Here is a 17,037-nt window from a genome sequence, read left to right as displayed (position 1 = left end):
CGTTCCCCAGCCTCCCTTAGCCCATGAGACAATCAGATGCGGGGAGTCAAGTCAAGAAGGAACTCGTTTATTAACATAGAGCAAGACCTATTTAAAGCAAAACACTGCGTGGGAGGAGAGGAAATGGAGCCAATCATTTACTGTAAAGGTCACACCTTATCATGTACCTAAGCTTCCACAAGCTGTTTACACAAATCAGGCTCTGCTCAATCAACTTCCTCTCAGGGCCATCTTTGCTGCCTGGGTGCCCTACAGATTTCCCCTTTTTGTTTTAATGGCAGATACACCTCTCAGTTAGTTATCCTGTTCCTCTCCTCTGTAAAGGTTATTTTAACAGGATTACATTGGAGAGAATAGCATTGGCTATGCAAGGAGTTTGAGGCAAGTCTAGGGGGCGAGATTCGCCAGACAGGGATAGGGCTCTTGTGTGTTATACAAGAGCCCGTCGCAGTTACCTCATATCCCCAACTAGCACAGTAATAAACAGCAGCCCCACTGCAGTTAGAAATGTCTGAAGCAGTTTGATTAATTTCGGGGTATATAGAACAGTCATTATCTCGTCCTCTTCAGAACATGGGAGCAGCTTCGGTATTGGGAATTCCACACATGCAACACGGTACATCCTCGTGGGTCCCCACTCTCAGGCCATTCTACTATAGTCTAGAGAAACAAGGAAAATTTAAAACAAGCTCTGCAGACATAGCAAAGCAATTCCGGGTACCTGGTGTCTTTCAAGTAAGCCAGTTCTTTGTTTGTACCTTCAAGCACGTACAGGAGTCAAGATGACCTTTCAGCATTACTGTCGGCCCCTAACACCCCGTCTTTGTTTAAAGAAGGGAACCCGCCTGTCTTAGGTTGGGTGGATCGTCTTGTCTGTCTTACCATTCATCGGGAACTTCTTCAGAGCAAAGCTGAAGGCCCTGTCTTAAGTTGGTCAGACTGGCACCCCCACTTACCCATCTCTGGCTGCAGTTCCTCTTGGGGGAAACATAACTGGCTGTCTAAACTCATAAGAGGTTTGCAGTGCACATATAATGCAAGGAAGGCATAGAAAAAGCATCAGCAAAAGCATTCCCAGGCCAAGCAATGTCATTAGCAGTCCTTTAACAGTCAGGGATGGGATAGCAGTCTTTGCCATTTCAGAGTCCAGAGGTGGGGCTTGTAAAAGGAATATTAGAGCAGGTAGCATTAAAATAAATAGTTCCTACAGAAATATTAAATGGTCCATATGTAATGACATAAGGTGGTGATCAAAATGAAGGTCAAGCCACCAGGTCGAAGGGACAGCTTCTCTTGTGGAGCTATGTCTGCATTGCCAACGCTGATCACTGTCCAGGTCACCCATTGAGGTTGATGGATTCCGTAGCCATTGCCAGGGCTGGGAGGGTCAGAAGAGCCAACAGCTGGAGTATCACCATCTGCAATTGTAAGAGAACACAAGAGCTTCTCAAGGGTTGATTGCCCTTGAGAATGGTTAGTTATCTTTCTTGCTTTCCCTTCTTTAAACACAAGCCTCTGCCACCATAGCCATTTTTCTTTCCTTGTTGGTTAGTTTACACTTAGGCTTCCTCCCATATAGAGGAAATGGGAAAAACTTTAAGGTTCCTGGCAGGGATCCAAATGGAAGCTATCACCTCTGTGGGAAAAATGTATCCAAATCCCCTGTCCATGGTAACTAGCAGGTCAGGTCCTCTCCATTGTTGTGTCAGTGGGTCCTTCCACCTGAATTTCACTTGGGGCTTAGGGTTTAGTTGTCCCCTGTGCTTCTGAAATATGGATTCAGATGCCCTTTTTGGAAAACTTAAAATGTTAATGGCAAACAAAGGTATCTGTAACTGTATATGGGGGCTAACTCCCACTTTTTGTTTTAATAATTGCTCCTTAAGACATTGGTGATTTCTTTCTATAATTGCTTGGCCTTGGGGATTATAGAGAAATCCTGTAGTATGATTAATGTGCCATTTGTTGAAAAACTCTGACATTGCTTTACTAACAAAAGAGGGTCCATTATCTGTTTTAACTTGTGCTGGTAGACCCAAGGTGGCAGAGCATTGAAGAAAATGTTCTTGTGAATGTTTAAGTCTTTCTCCTGTATGTGCTGTGGGCCAGCATGCTCCTGAGTAGGTATCTATACAGACATAGATATATTTAAACTTACCAAAGGCTAGAAAATGAGCAATGTCTGTTTGCTAAGATTAAGGCCTCTGGGATTTACCACTGGTGGTTGTAACGGGGGTACTTTTAAGAAGGGCTGACATGTTTTGCAGGTATGTACTATACTTTTGAGGTCCTTTACAGGAATCTGAGGAAATCTATGTTCAAGACCTCTCCAGTTAAGTGGGTGAAATCATGCAAACAGGTAGCCTCTTGTAACGTTAATACTTGTGGGCCTGTAGCTAACTGGTCTGCCCAATTATTGCCTAGGGATAAAAACACAGGAAGTTTTGAATGCCTTCTCAAATGTTGAATATGAATAGGGGCTCCTCGCCCTTCTAATAGACCCTTAAGGGTAACCATAACAGGGGAAATAGGGTTTTCACCCAGCTTAATATATGCCTGAGGAATATGGAGGAACGAGTTAATAATATATAGGATATCAGAAATACAAATTAAAGGGTTTTTGAATGACCTGAAGGGCCATAATTATAGCCAGCATTTCTTTATATTGTGCTAACCCTTGACAAGGTTGAAATCTTTGTTGGCTCGGGGTCTTTTGTTGCTCCTCAAAGGCTGCATAGGCAGAGACTGCTTTACCTCTGTCAGTAAAAACATGGAGGGCACCAGGAAGAGTTGTAGGAGAAAATAGAGAAGGCATTTTGAGAGGAAGTCACCATAACATGACAGTCCATTTGGATGGCCCATAATGGCAGTTACTTTGGCCTAGGAATCCCTCCACAAATAGATCAAGATGAGCATTGCCTCGAGTGAGCCAATCAACTTCTACCATCCAAAAAGGAAAAACAATGTAGTGAGGGTCGAGGCCATAATGCCTTTGGGCTTGGGTCCTTCCCTTGACAATAGCATCTGCAAGTTGGCCTGCCTGAGAGTACACCCGAGTTGTGCCCCCCAGTGGAGTATGAACCACTCTAATGGCTCCCCCCTTTGAGTTAAAACTGCAGAAATCAATGTAACACCTGCAAACAACCAAAGGAAAATGGGCTCAAAAATAGAATACCCCTTCCGGTAAACTTCATCCAGGGCTTTTTGGAACTGCAAAAGTATTGCCCAATGACTGTCTGAAATTGTAATAACTTCTTGGGGCATTCTGTCTTTTAGTAGAGCATATAAGGCACAAGACTATCTTTAGGGAGAGGAACCCATGCCAACAGCCAATTGATTTCCCCTAAAAGGCTCTGAAGTTGGGTTAAGGTCAGAGAGGCTAGAATGTCCAGCAAAGGCTTAATGGAGCTGGCCTGAGTCAAGGTAAGGTAGGACACAAGCACCTTCAAAGGAGGTACCTTTTGAATTTTATTGAGGGTTATGGTAAACCCCCATTTTTAATATGGTAAGAACCTGGGCCAGAAGCCCTCCAGGTGGCCCGGGTCTTGGTGCCCCTGAATTATATCATCCATGTAGGCATAGGCAAGGGAGGTATCTGAACCCAGCACAGGCCCTAAAAGTGTGGCCAAGTATTGTTGGCAAAAGTCCAGGCTATTGGCTATTCTCTGTGGTAGCACCGTCCATTCAAACCTCCGATCAGGCTGGGAAATATTAAGAGAAGGGATGGAGAAAGCAAACTTCTCGCAGTCATCTGGATGCAGGTGATAGAAAAAAAAACAATCTTTAATATCAATCACAACTAAGGTATATTCTGAAGGTAGAGTGGGAGTCCAGGGCATGCCTTTTAGGGGCGTTCCTACTAACTCCATCCTTTCATTTACCTTACTTATATCTTGGAGTATATGCCAAGCCCCAGAAGGCCTTTTGAATAACATATACGGGTGTGTTCCAAGGACTAATAGAAGGACATACGTGCCCAAGGTTTATCTGTTCCTTCACCAAAAAGTGGAGGGGTACAAGTTTAGGTTTGGTCAATGGCCACTTCTCCACCCAGATAGGGCTTCTGGGTTTCCACTTAATGGGGAGGTACTCGAGAGCAGTGGCCTTTATGATTGGGGGTGCACCTGAGCGGATTCCCTATGTTCTTCTCTGTAATTATGAACCTTAAAAATCCTTTTCCTTAACTCTTCTAGAATTTTAGCCTTTGTGCTTCTTCTCCATCCAGAATATCATCATAGGATGCTTGATGGTCTGTAGAGACCACGGCATCCATTTATCTTAGCATGTCTTGCCCAAGTAAATTGGCGGTGAGGTTTTTGCCACTAAAGGGTAGATCTTTCCCTGTTCTCCATCTGGGCTAGTCCATTTCATAAGGGCAACCATCTCTTTGGACTGGGAGTGCCCTCTACCCCCAATATTGGGGTCCTGGGTGCAAGCTTCCAGTCCAAGTGCACTTCCTCCTCCCTGAGTATGGTTCGATCTGCCCCCATGACAATTAGGCAGGGAAACTGCTTCCCACCTATGAAAATAGTCATTTTCAGACGGATTCCTTCCTCCAGGGGCATGGTTCTATGGACCTGGGTCATCCTGCCATGAGGCTGCCTGGGCCTCACAGCAGAGGGGGTTCCTCCTTGAGTTAATTGGGCTTTAGGATGCCCCTCTCCTAGTTTAAGGGCTTCCTATTTTCATCAAATTTGGATCGACAATCCTTTTTCCAATGGTACCCTTTCTGCACCTGGAGCAGGGTGTAGGGGTGGTTTGGACCCCTGGGCCATTTGGCAGGGGGATTGTTGTGAACAGTCCCTCTTAAAGTGCCCCTCTTGACCGCATTTAAAACAAGTCCCTCTCCCCGATGGTTTTTGGGTTCTTCAGCCTTAGGCTGCCAGCACCTGGGTAATAGCTTCAGTCATTGCAGATGTCTGAGCCTGTAAAGCTAAAGGTTATGATTGGGACTGGTGCTGTTGCATTCCCACATCCTGCGAGGCCACCACCCATCTGCTCATGGAACTCTCCCTAAATCCTCCGCAGGCCATGCAGTGGTCTGCATTCATCCCTTCCCAAACCAGCAACTTTACAAAATGATCTTGGAGGTTCCCTGCCAGCAGCTTGTGGTTAATACTCTGTTGGATTCAGTCTAAACTCAGCTAGAGGTTCCCTAGGTTTTTGTCTCACTCCTGCTATGGGGGATTCAGTGGGCCCATCATCCAGTTTGTACCATGCAACAAGTCTTGCCTGTCTCACCTGGTCACAGTACTGTCCAGGTATTGTGGCCTGTTGGATGCCAGCGGAGTACCTTTTCCCTGTCCCTGTTAACATGGCATAAGTAATAGGTATTGCGGGTTGAGCCTGCCGGTTATTCTCCACCTGCACTCTGCATTCCTCCTTAAAGAAGGCACAACATTTAATAAACTGAGAACTGGTGAGGAGGGCTTTGGCCACATCCCACCAGACACACAGGTGATAAGCAATGTCATGTAATAGGGTCTGGTCCCAAGGGGAGTTCGGGCCATCCTCCACCACTGCCTGTGGAGCTCTTTCAGATCCTTAGCTTCCCATGGATACCATTCCAAGGGCATATTACTTCCTGGTGCCAGATTGACTGGATAAGCTTGGGGAAGTGAATCCTGTGGCCTAAGGTCCGGACTCCTGTGTGGCACTTCCCTTAAATGTCAGGAGTCCAAGTAGGTTATTTCCTAGCCCTTGGCCTCTCTATAGAAGGTGGGTAGGGGTCCAGGTCTTGCAGGTCCCATAGGGCGCCTTACCTCCCCACCTCCAATCAGGGGAATAGTGTGGGGACCTAGCACCGTCAAGGGCACCCGAGTCATAGGGGGTAACTTTCACGCTCGTTTTGACTTCCACTGTGCATGTTTTGATGCATTCTCAGTGGAATTTGACCCATTCCATTTCCTTCTCACTTCCCAAGTCCTCCTTTATTCCCTCTAGGCCTAATGTTGCCTCCTCCTCCTTCTTCTGTGAAATAGCATTACCCATACTAAGGGTTTCACTTACCCTGAGAGAGCACTTAGTCTCAGCTGGTATCTTTTCTTTTCGAGCCCCATGTGGAGAGCCAGATATCAGGTCTTCCTTTGTCCCACAAAAGATGGACAGGGTCCAAGGAATTGTAAGTGCAGCTGCTTGCCCGTTCCCCAGCCTCCCTTAGCCTAAGAGACAATCAGACACAGCGGGGATTCAAGTCAAGCAGGGACTCATTTATTAACACAGAGTAAGCCCTTTTTAAAGCAAAAGACTGCGTGGGAGGGGAGGAAATGGAACCAACCAATGACTGTAAAGGTTACACCTTATCATGTACCTAAGCTTCCACAAGCTGTTTACACACTGAAACAAATCAGGCTGTGCCCACTCAACTTCCTCTCAGGGCCATCTTTGATGCCTGTGTGACCACACTGTCCTCATAAGTCTTGTGAGTGCTCCAATTGTGATGTTTTAGGCTCTTTATGAGCTCATAAACTGTTTTTAACCTTAAAATTTTTCAGTTATGATATGTGATATCAGAAATCCACTGTGACATCATGACCATTGTGACATCATACTGACAGACATCGTGACCATTGTGTCACACTGTGACATCATAATCCTCTTAGGACTTCAACACATTTGCGACAACACATGCTTTTGTAGATACCACAGTCCATACGTGAACTCATATTCTCTGTGATTTCATGACAAATGAGATCCTTTATGCCATTTGGATATCACCAACCAATTGTGACATCATAGACCTACTATGATCCCTTACCTGTATGGCATCACCAACTAATTGTGACATCAAAACTTTTGTGATGTCACAATGTTACACGATGATCATGACATCTGTCAGTGTGATGTCACAATGGTCATGATGTCAGTGGATTTCTGATATCTCATGTCATGCATGAAATATGAGGTTGGAAAATTATGAGGGCAAAAAGGTCTAAGATATAACAATGGTAACAGGTCACAAAAGTTAGGACAGGAGATGTTTGGGATAGTACATTGTGTTAGTGATATCACAATGGCACTGTGATATCAAAAAGTGATTATTATGTCAAAATGGTTATGTAGGCACAAAAATGTGTTTCTGATATCAACTCTCATGCCACATTTGAAATACAATGAAATCACAGAATGGGCATTCACAATGTGTCTATGATGTCACAATGAGAATTGTTGTCATAATGTGATTATGGCATTGATTTTGGTGATACCACAATGAGCTGATGCTCTCATAATAAAAATGTGATGTCACATTGTTGAGGATGTCACAAACACTTTTTGATGTTATAATGGCATGTCTGATCTCAATTGTCAGTTAACAACAAGGATATGGGTACACAAGGGGACTGGGCTGTTGAAAAGGGCATGGATTTTTCAAAGGACCTAAGAGGTCAAAATAGATTTGAGATGTCACAATGGAATCATGATGTCACAATGACAATATTGTCACAATGGGTTTGTGATGTCGTGCTGATGATGATGTCAAAATGGGTTTGTGATGTCACAACGAGTTTGTAATATTACAATCAAATTTCCAATTTCAATTGCTACTAGTTCACAAGGAGGATACTGTAATAATCAGCAGGGCCCCAATAATCCATAGGGTTCGATAATCAGCCAGACACCATCTCCTGGCCAGCTGGAGAGGACAAAGTATGCCACCAAAGAAGGTGGGGCATTCTGTGGGAGGGGCTGGTGTATTAATCATCACATGTTGAGCTGTTAAGAAGTGATTGGGCTGTGGGCAGTTTGGGATGTGACAGTTGAAAACTGTTAGGCAGTTGGTGTAGAGAAGATTTTATATAGGCTACTTGTTCAGAGCAATAAAAGGAAAGAGAAAAAGGGGAAGGTCCTGGAAGGAAGTGGTGTGATAGCAGAAGGGGAAAGACCTTGGAGGAGAGGAAGTTGAGGGGGGGCAGGAGGTGAAGGATGGCAACTGACGACCCAAGCAAAGCAGTTCAGACCTGTGGAGAGTGGAGAGGCCTGAAGAGAAAAAGGAACTGGTAGAAGGGAAAAATGGAAAAACATCGAAGGATGTATAGTTCTGTAGCCAAGGAGAGACAAAGGGAAGGGGGGAAAAGGCTTGCCTTTTGCTGTTTGGAGCTTTGGATATCATAATTTTGGGGGTTGGTGGTTTGGCGAACATTTATTATATTAAATGTGTCTCGAAGGATTCTCTTGAACTACAAAGTTCCAAATTTTCGGAAACCCCATCAAGATAATCAATTTGGATAGCATCAGGCCTTGGCCCCAGGGAAAAATCCCCATAGGTGAAAGTGTCAACTCTCAGGGTTAAGAATCTACCTCGAGTGTTTGTCGCCGGAGGATCAATATTGACAAAAATCATTTAGGTCCCTCTAAGGGTGCATCTGGGAAAGCTTGCCAGCCTGTTTTGGGGACGCGATCTGTAGGTCATTTGTGGCTTGAGAGGTCATGTAGGGCTTCCTTGGGAAGCCATCTGGAACCCCTTCAAGAGTACATCTGCGACTTCCTTGAGAAGCCATCTGTAACCTACCCTGGAGTTCATCTGGGGCCTTCTCCAGGGGCCATCATGGACTTTCTCCAGAGGTCATCTGGGGCTTTCGCAGGAGGCAACCTGAGACATCTTCAAAAGTCGTCTTTGGGGCTTCCTTAAGAGGCAATCTAGGACCACCTCCTGAGGTCATCTGGAACTTCTTTGGGAGGTCAGCTTGGGTTACCTTGATGAGAAATATGTGACTGTCTTCAAAAATCATCTGGGACTTCCTTCAGAAACCATATAGGACCCTTTCTGGAGGTCATCTGTTATTTTCTCAAGAGGATTATCTGGACCCTCCTCTGGGGTTCATATATGGCCTCTTTGAGTGGCCATCTGGGAGCTATTTGAGAGGTAATCTCAGCCTCATTGAGAGGACATCTGGGACCTCCTTTGGAGGTCTTCTGACACTTCCTTGGGGAACCATTTGGAACCTCCATGAGAGATTATCTAGGGCCTCCTAGGGAGGACATATGTGACATTTTCCAGGGGTCATCTACAGCCTCCTCAAGAGGCAATCTGGGACATTCTCTCTGTCATCTGGGACCTCCTGTTGAGGTCAACATTGAGAGGTATGGGACATGTAAGTTAAGTGTCTGTGGCTATTGGTCTGTTTGTGTATGCTGATAGTTCTGTTTCCTGAATGCACCTCTGTTTACTCCTTTTCTCAAGATGGGAGAACAAGGCCTAAAGTTCCTATATCCAAAAAATATTCTCCCCAAGGGTTATAGAGTCCCTCAGAGGCAGATGCATTGCTGTACTCTCTCTCCTATTCTTTACCACCAGCACCTGTAATGTTAAGTCCTCCCCATACCAAAAGTGGTTACTTTTACCAGCCTGAGGTGGTACAATGTGCTATGTTACCATTATTACCCTTGAGACAGGAGCATGGAAGAGATGGTAGGCAGGCCCCCTTTTTAATATATGTTCCCTCTGCAACTAGTGACCTGTATAACGGAAACAGCACACTCCATCCTTTTCAGAAAAACCAGGGGTTCATTATTTCATTAGAGACAGTAATTTTCACACACAAGCATATCCGCAATGAGTTTCAGCAAATTTTACAGGTGCTTTTCACCTGGTAGAAAAGGGAGTGAATCCTGCTCGGTGACTTGAAAGTAGTCCTTGGACCAGACAGTAACCCCACTATTAACTAGACCATTTGGAGCAAGTCTTTCCACAGACTTACCCAAGCTGAGACTATTAGTGATTCAGGTATGGAAGTGCTTACCTATTATTGCTAGGTTTGATTAGCAGGGATACCTCAGTGGTTAGAAAGCCAAGCCATCAATCTAAGGTGGGTGAGATGGTACAGTTCCCCAGTGAGTACCCTAATGCTTTTCTGGAACTTCTCCCAGAAGCCTATAGGACATATAGGCCTATAGATCTTGAAGTTCTGGAGAATCAAAGAGCCCTAAATATGGCCTTTGTTACCCAGTCAGCCCCAGATATTAGAAAAAAAGCTTCAAAATTTAGGTTTTGAGGTTGCCCAGTAGGTGTTTGATAACAGAGATACCCTGGATAAAAAAGACTCTAAGAAAGGGGGTTGAGTTTTGATAGGAGCACCAGAATAGCGATCAAGAAACCCTTGTCAAAGACAGTGCAATTAATTTGCAAATGGCAGTAGGGAACCTCTAGGACTAGATCAGTGTGCTTATTGCAAGCAAAATGGACATTGGGAAAAGGAATATCCAAGGAGGAGAAAGATAGAAAATGACAGTTTATGTAATCACATTAACCACCTGGAAAATGTGTTCATATCTCTGGAGTAACATGCAAAGGAGTTTGGGCTCTGAATTCCAACCGTGTTCAATTTAAAAAACAGCCCACTGAACTTAAGAAGAAATGTGGCAAAGAAAAATTCACACACTTCTATCTCAAAACACAGGCTTATAAAAGACTGAATCTCCATTATGTGCCAGTCAAACCAACCAAGTAGTTGAAAGCACATAGAAGAATACATTGGAGAAAACAGAGAGAATTATTTGACGTGAAGAAAAGATTTGAAGATATAAACTTGTGAGAGTGAAAAATGAGAAGAAAATCCTCAAAGGAACCTAGAAAACACTCAGAATCAAATGAAATTCAAATACATTAGCCTGGATGAGTATGAGGCAAATTAGGGGACCACAGGCCGACAGAAGCACAAGAGAGCAATACTGCCATCCTTGCTAACCACAAGTGAAGCCAAGAAGAGATCCTGATGTTGCATTAAGAAATCGTGGACATGAAAAATGAGTTGGAACTGATATAAAAAATGTATCAGGCTGAAGTACATGTCGATTATAAGCTTTGAAAGTTGTCACCAGAAATTCCAAGCAACAGAGAGAGAAGGGAAGAGTAGTTAGCAGAGAAGATGGGGAAGTGCTGTCATAGATGAGTCCAAGAAAAGTGAACAGGAAACTATCAGGCTCGAGAAAGAGATTGTTACTCTTCAGAAAGAGTTAAAGGGCCACATGCTCTGATAGAGAAGGCTGGGGAAAGAGAAAGAGCATTAGGAAGAAAATCAGTAGAGCTAAACAAACAGTTGAAAGATCTGTCACAAAAATACACTGAAGTGGAAAACTAGAAAGAGAAACTACTAGAGTAAAAGCCCCAAAAGACTGCTGAGATCTTCACCATAAATGTAATGCAGAAGCATCGTGTCCCAATGGAACAGGTGGAGGTGGGAAAAAATACCTCGCAATAGTACCTTTGTGAACTTAAGGGAGGAGCTGAAGAGCAAGCAAAGGTGTGGTAAGAAGGAGCAGCAGTTGTCCAGTCAAAGTAACACTCCTGTGACCCAGCCAAATCAGTTACAGTTTAAGGAGCACATTGAGAAGGAGAGTGGGATTTTGAAAGCAAGTTTGAGAGAAAAGTGGGAGAATAAAATAGAAGAAGTCTCCAAGGTTCAGAGTACTGTACAGGAGTTAAAGAAACTAGAGACCCTAAGATACAGGGAAACATCTGAGCTGATCAGGTACCTTGGGAGATCACTCTAAAACCAGTGGGATCTCTAGAGCTACTAGTCGTTAAAATTAAAGGAAGAAGCAAAAACAGTTGTAATAAGTGTGCAAATGTTGACACTGAACTTGTGAAAAAATCATACAGGCTCAAGCTTTCTGTCAGTTTACGTGTAGATATTTGTACCCTGGTAAATTTCCTGAGACCACTAAACTGCTCTGAAAACCAGTGGGGCCTTAGCGTGACAATACTTTGTAAGGTGTGTAGGTAATTTCCAACAGTTAAATGCTGAAAAGGTGGAAACTATGGAAAGAATTCATATGTGAGGAACCTCAGATGGTGAATTTGGGAAAGTGGATTTCACAGAGGTAAAGCTTGGAAAGTATGGGTGTTGGTATCTGTTAGTAATAGTGGACACTTTTTCAGGCTGAGCTGAGGTATGTAATAATTCCTTGATTTGGCTTACGCTTAACTGTGGGGTCCAAAGATGGCCCTGCATTCATGGCCCAAGTTCTCAATTATTAACTAACACTCTAGGAATAAATTGGAAGTTACAATCCATTTATAGAACTCAGAGTTCAAGGCATTAGAAAGAATGAATATGCCCTCAAAGGAAACTAACTAAATTAAATACAGAGACTGTCCATAGCTAGGTTAGCCTCCTCCACTTTGCTCTCCTTCGAGGAAGATGTAGCCCTTATGTTAAAGGATTTATCCCTTTGAAATACTTTAGGGTAGACCACCCCCTTTGGTTCCTAAATTTGGGAAGGCTATATTAACAGAAATGTCTAACTATAATCTGCATGCTTTACAACATATTCTTTTATGGACCTATCCTTTGCTAACCAAGGCTCACCGGCCACCTAAGAAAATCTCCACACCTTACTTTATTATTGGTGGGAGTGTAAACTTGTTCAACCACTTTGGAAAGCAGTATGGAGGTTCCTCAAAAGACTTCACATAGAGCTCCCCTATGACCCAGCAATCCCACATTTGGGCATTTACCCAAATGATTACAAACAAGACCAAACTAAAACTACCAGCACAACTATAATTATTGCAGCATTATTTACCATAGCTAAGATATGGAACCAACCCAGATGCCCCTCAGTAGATGAATGGATCAAGAAAATTTGGTATATATACACAATGGAATTCTATGCCTCCATCAGAAAGAATGACATTGCCCCATTTGTTAGGAAATGGAAAAACTTGGAAAAAATTATATTAAGTGAAGTAAGTCAGGCCCAAAGAAACATAGGCCCCATGGTTTCCCTTATTTGCAATATCTAGTATATGTATGAGTCAAGTGGAAAAGGTAAGATAATGTGATGTTAGGAAAATGAAACCTTAGATATGTATTTTAATGTTTTTTTCTTTCATGCATGTGTTTCTAACGCATTTATAAGATTATTTCTTTGTTGCTTTGCATGTCCCTCCCCCACACTATAACCCCTGCTTTCACTATATTTGATGTCAGTATAACTTGTGGAGGAGATGGGGAAAAACAAGTCATTTAAGGATACAGGTGGACCTGTTGCAACAATGAGAAGTACAAGTTGTCATGTCCAAAACGAGCTTTACAATGTCGGTGCGGGGGTCGGGGGGGGAAGGAGGAGAAGGATTGGGATTGGGGGGGGAGGTGGGAGGCTGGGAAGGGATGTGAAGGGTAAACAAAGGAGGAGGCTGCAATGCTTGGTAAGAAATGTACGCATTATCCTGCCCATGTAATTGTAACCCCTCTGTACAGTATGTTCACAAATAAAATAAAATAAAAAAAAAAAGAAAAACTCCACCTGAAGGGAAGGGGTCAAGATGGCAATGGAACAGCAAGAAAACACCACAGCTCTCCCCAAGGAAATACAGTGTTTGGATTTTAATGCTCCGTTTCTGCAAGTGACCCACAAAAAAAACTGCGATTACTCAGAGAGATACAGAAAGTGAAAAAAGAAAAGGGAAAAACCTACACAGACAGTAAAGAGGGAAGACCCTTCCCCTACCCCTTGTTGGTGATGGGGCTCCCCGCTGAGCAGCTTAAGTGGTGGAGCTTTGTGCCAGATTGCTTAAGTGGCCTAGCTCTGGACCCTCCAATGACCACTCACTGGCGAGCATCCCAAGGCTCCCAGAAGACTCCCAAGGTCCAGTGCCAACACAGAGAATGCAAACCAAAATCTCAGAAGACAGAGCCTGCATGAAGATTCCCCTCACCCACCCTGGCATGGCACCTCTGCCTGGCTGGTGCAAGCAGCCCAACCCAGGCAGGAGCAGCAACAGCTGTCAGCAGTGGCAAACGACCCTAGACTCGCAGTGTGGCACCTCTGTCCTGCTGGTGTAAACAGCCTAGCCTAACCTGGAGCAGCAGCAGCAGCTGGCAGTAGTGGCAAACCACCCAGACTCTGGGCACAATGCCTCTTGGCACTAGCCCACAGGAACAACCCAGACCAGCCTGGGGCAGCAGTAATAACTGTGGCAGGGACAGCTTCAGTGAACAGCTCCAGACCCATGGCGGTTTGTGCCTCTCCCTACTGGCCCACATAAGCAGCCTAGCCCAGCCTGAGGCAGCAGCACTAGTTAACACCTGACTCGTGGTGGGGTGGAGCACCTCTCCATACCGGCTTGCATAAGCATCCCAGCCCAGCCCATGGTGGCAAAGTTGGTGAACAACCCTAGACATGAGGCGGGGTGTGGTGCTGAACAACCCCAGAAAAGCTTCATGAACTTTCCTGCCTGGTCTGGCATTGAACCTGAATACACAGGTCTGAGCCTCCTGAGTATCTACAATTAGAGGCATTCACACCAGCAGGGTCTAACTCTTGCCAACCCCTTCACTTTTTCTACAATAGATCATTTCTTAGTTCATACAAGGAATTTAAGCAAATACAAGAGGATCGACATAATACACTGTACTCTATCTGACCATAGTGGAATCAAACTTGTTCTAAATAACAAGGCATAAAGTAGAAAAAACTTTAACACATGGAAATTAAACTGAACTAAGTTGAACAATACATGGGTCACAGAAGAAGTTAAAGAAGAAATTTAAAAGTTCTTACAATTCAGTGAAAATGAAGAAACATCACAAAGAAACCTATGGGACCCAGCAAAAGCAGTCCTGAGGGGCAAATGTATTGCTCTCAGTGCACATATCAAGAAAACAGACACCAAGTAAACAATCTTATGATACAAATAAAACTGCTAGAGAAAAAAGAAAAAAATGAACCTAAAGTTGCTAGACAGAGATAACTTACGTAAGACCTGAAATAAATGAGATAGACACTGAGAAAATTATAAATAAAATTAATAAAACAAACAACTGTTTTTTAAAAAAAATCAATAAGACTGACAGACCACTGGCAAGAGAAACTAACAAAATAAGAGAGGAGACCAAAATCAATATTATCAGAGATACCACAGGAAAAATTACAACAAACATCCACGACATCCAAATAATCATAAAGAAATAATTCCAGACTCTACTTACAAAGGATGGAAAACCGAGCAGACATGGATGAATTTCTACAGAAATACAAATTGCTGTCTCCCCTTTCCTTTTTGGACCTGCTACTCCACCATGTAAGGTTGGGGCAGCAGTTCGGTAAATAAACTTCTTTTCCTGCCTTAATAGTGTGTAGTATTCTCCTCATAGGCTACCGAATGAAGCCTACCTATTTAATGTTCCTTGCATATGATGCTGTAACTCAGATAGGGTCATTGAGTTGAAAATGTTAGAATTTCCTAACCACTCCTTTTCTGTGAACTAAACTGCTTTGAGACACCACGTGAGACTTCTCACCAATACCATTGCTGGACTTCACATTCACGTCCACACCACTTCTCTTCTCTGGTGAGTGAAACTACTCTCTACGGCTCTCTTTTGCTCAATCTCTGTTCAGATGTGGCGACATGCCAGAGAGCTCCTATGGCCGTTAGCAGAAAGGCTGGTCACTTCTGAACCCGAGGATGCTTGGTTATGGGGTCCTGGCCATTTCTCTCTAGAGACATCTCTAGGGACATCGCTTCTGCCTGGTCAGCTCTCCTTCACTCACCAGACTGACACTCCTACACATTTAATGGGGTGCTACGAGTCATGCCCAAGCCATGAAACCCCTCTGAAATGCCTCCTGTGCTCCCTGGATAGCCAGAGCATCTAATTTTTTATGCTTTTCTCAGATTTAGACAATTTTTGCCTCTGCAATGGTAAATAGTTAGAAGTCTGTTCACTTTCAGGATATCTTTGCTCTCTGCTAATCATGTCCAACTTTCTATATCTTTCCTTTTCTTTTCTACAACTATTTGTACTGTGCCATGAAGCGTGCGACATGGGCTGGGTCCAAGGGACCCATTCTAGGTTCCCTCTAAAAGGCTAGCCAAACTAGGCTTGATTTTTTGTTCAGGCTTTCTTTGCATTTATTTTTAGAAATTTGCCATCTTGAGTTCGCTATTTTGGCAAAATGGTGGGTTAAGGATTTGGCCCCCTCCAATCCTTACGCTTCCACCAAACTTACTTCTTCTCCATCCATCTATTCAAATGTGCCTTGCTAACAAGTTGCTCTTTTTACAGAATCTGGTAACTGAGGCCCAAACATCTGATGTGCTTTGTTAGCAAAAGATGTCTAAACATTGTTCTCTAAAATTTTAGGATTTGAGTTTTGCTTTTTTTGTTTTGTGTTGTTTAGTTTAGTACTGACTACGTGATTCTAAGATATTGGGCATATCTGTGCTAAGATTCTCCCATCTAACAAGTTTTGTCATTGCAGAATATTTGGTCAATTCTTGATAAGGACCAGGTAAGCTCTACTTATTCTATTTGATCTCTTTGTTGCTTTAATTGGAAATAACAAAGGGTTTTCGTGACGAAAGTTGCAATTCAAATCCTGTCCCGGCTGAAAAATCCCTAAGACTCCATCTCCTAACTAACCTGCAAAAAGCCAGGCTGGAAGCTTGGCTAGAGCCTCTTAACTCTAACCAGCAAACACTGCAAGTGGTATTATAACTCAAAGTGGTAGAGTGCTAGCTTTGAGCAGAAGTGCTCAGGGCCAGTGCCCAGGCCTTGAGTTCAAACCTCCTTGAATACCAACTGGGACAAACCATCCTAGCAACGACACTTAGACTCAGACAGTTTGTAGAACAAAGGAACATGGAAAGGAGTAAGAGGAGATGATACACATCATCTACATTGTGCCTGCCATTTCAAATTTAACCAGAGCCGTGAGGTTAATAGAAGTAAGAAGACTGCCCATCTAATGTCCATACCCATCTACCTTTCAACTGGACAGGAATTTATATTCTTGCCTTTGTCACTTGACTTGTTCTCTACCCAGTTGCCAGATGTCAGAAGTAGATAGGAATATTTCTACCAACATTTTCACCCCAAGTCATTCCTCTTGCTATTTATTTGCTCTAGACTATTTTTTTTTCAGTCCCTCAATGCCTCATGAGACTTCTCCATACTTCGTCCAAGAGAATTGCCTCCTCCAGACTTCACCTAAGGACTCATTGCCAAAGTGACAGCTGTTGCCTGCTGCCTTCTCTCAGATGGGATCTCATTTCATCCTTTTACCCCTACTGTTGATACCCCTTGCAAA

The sequence above is a fragment of the Dipodomys spectabilis genome, unplaced genomic scaffold, assembly GCF_019054845.1.
Source record: "Dipodomys spectabilis isolate Male_0828 unplaced genomic scaffold, ASM1905484v1 ptg000418l, whole genome shotgun sequence".
NCBI lineage: Eukaryota > Metazoa > Chordata > Mammalia > Rodentia > Heteromyidae > Dipodomys > Dipodomys spectabilis.
This window is presented reverse-complemented; position numbering follows the sequence as displayed.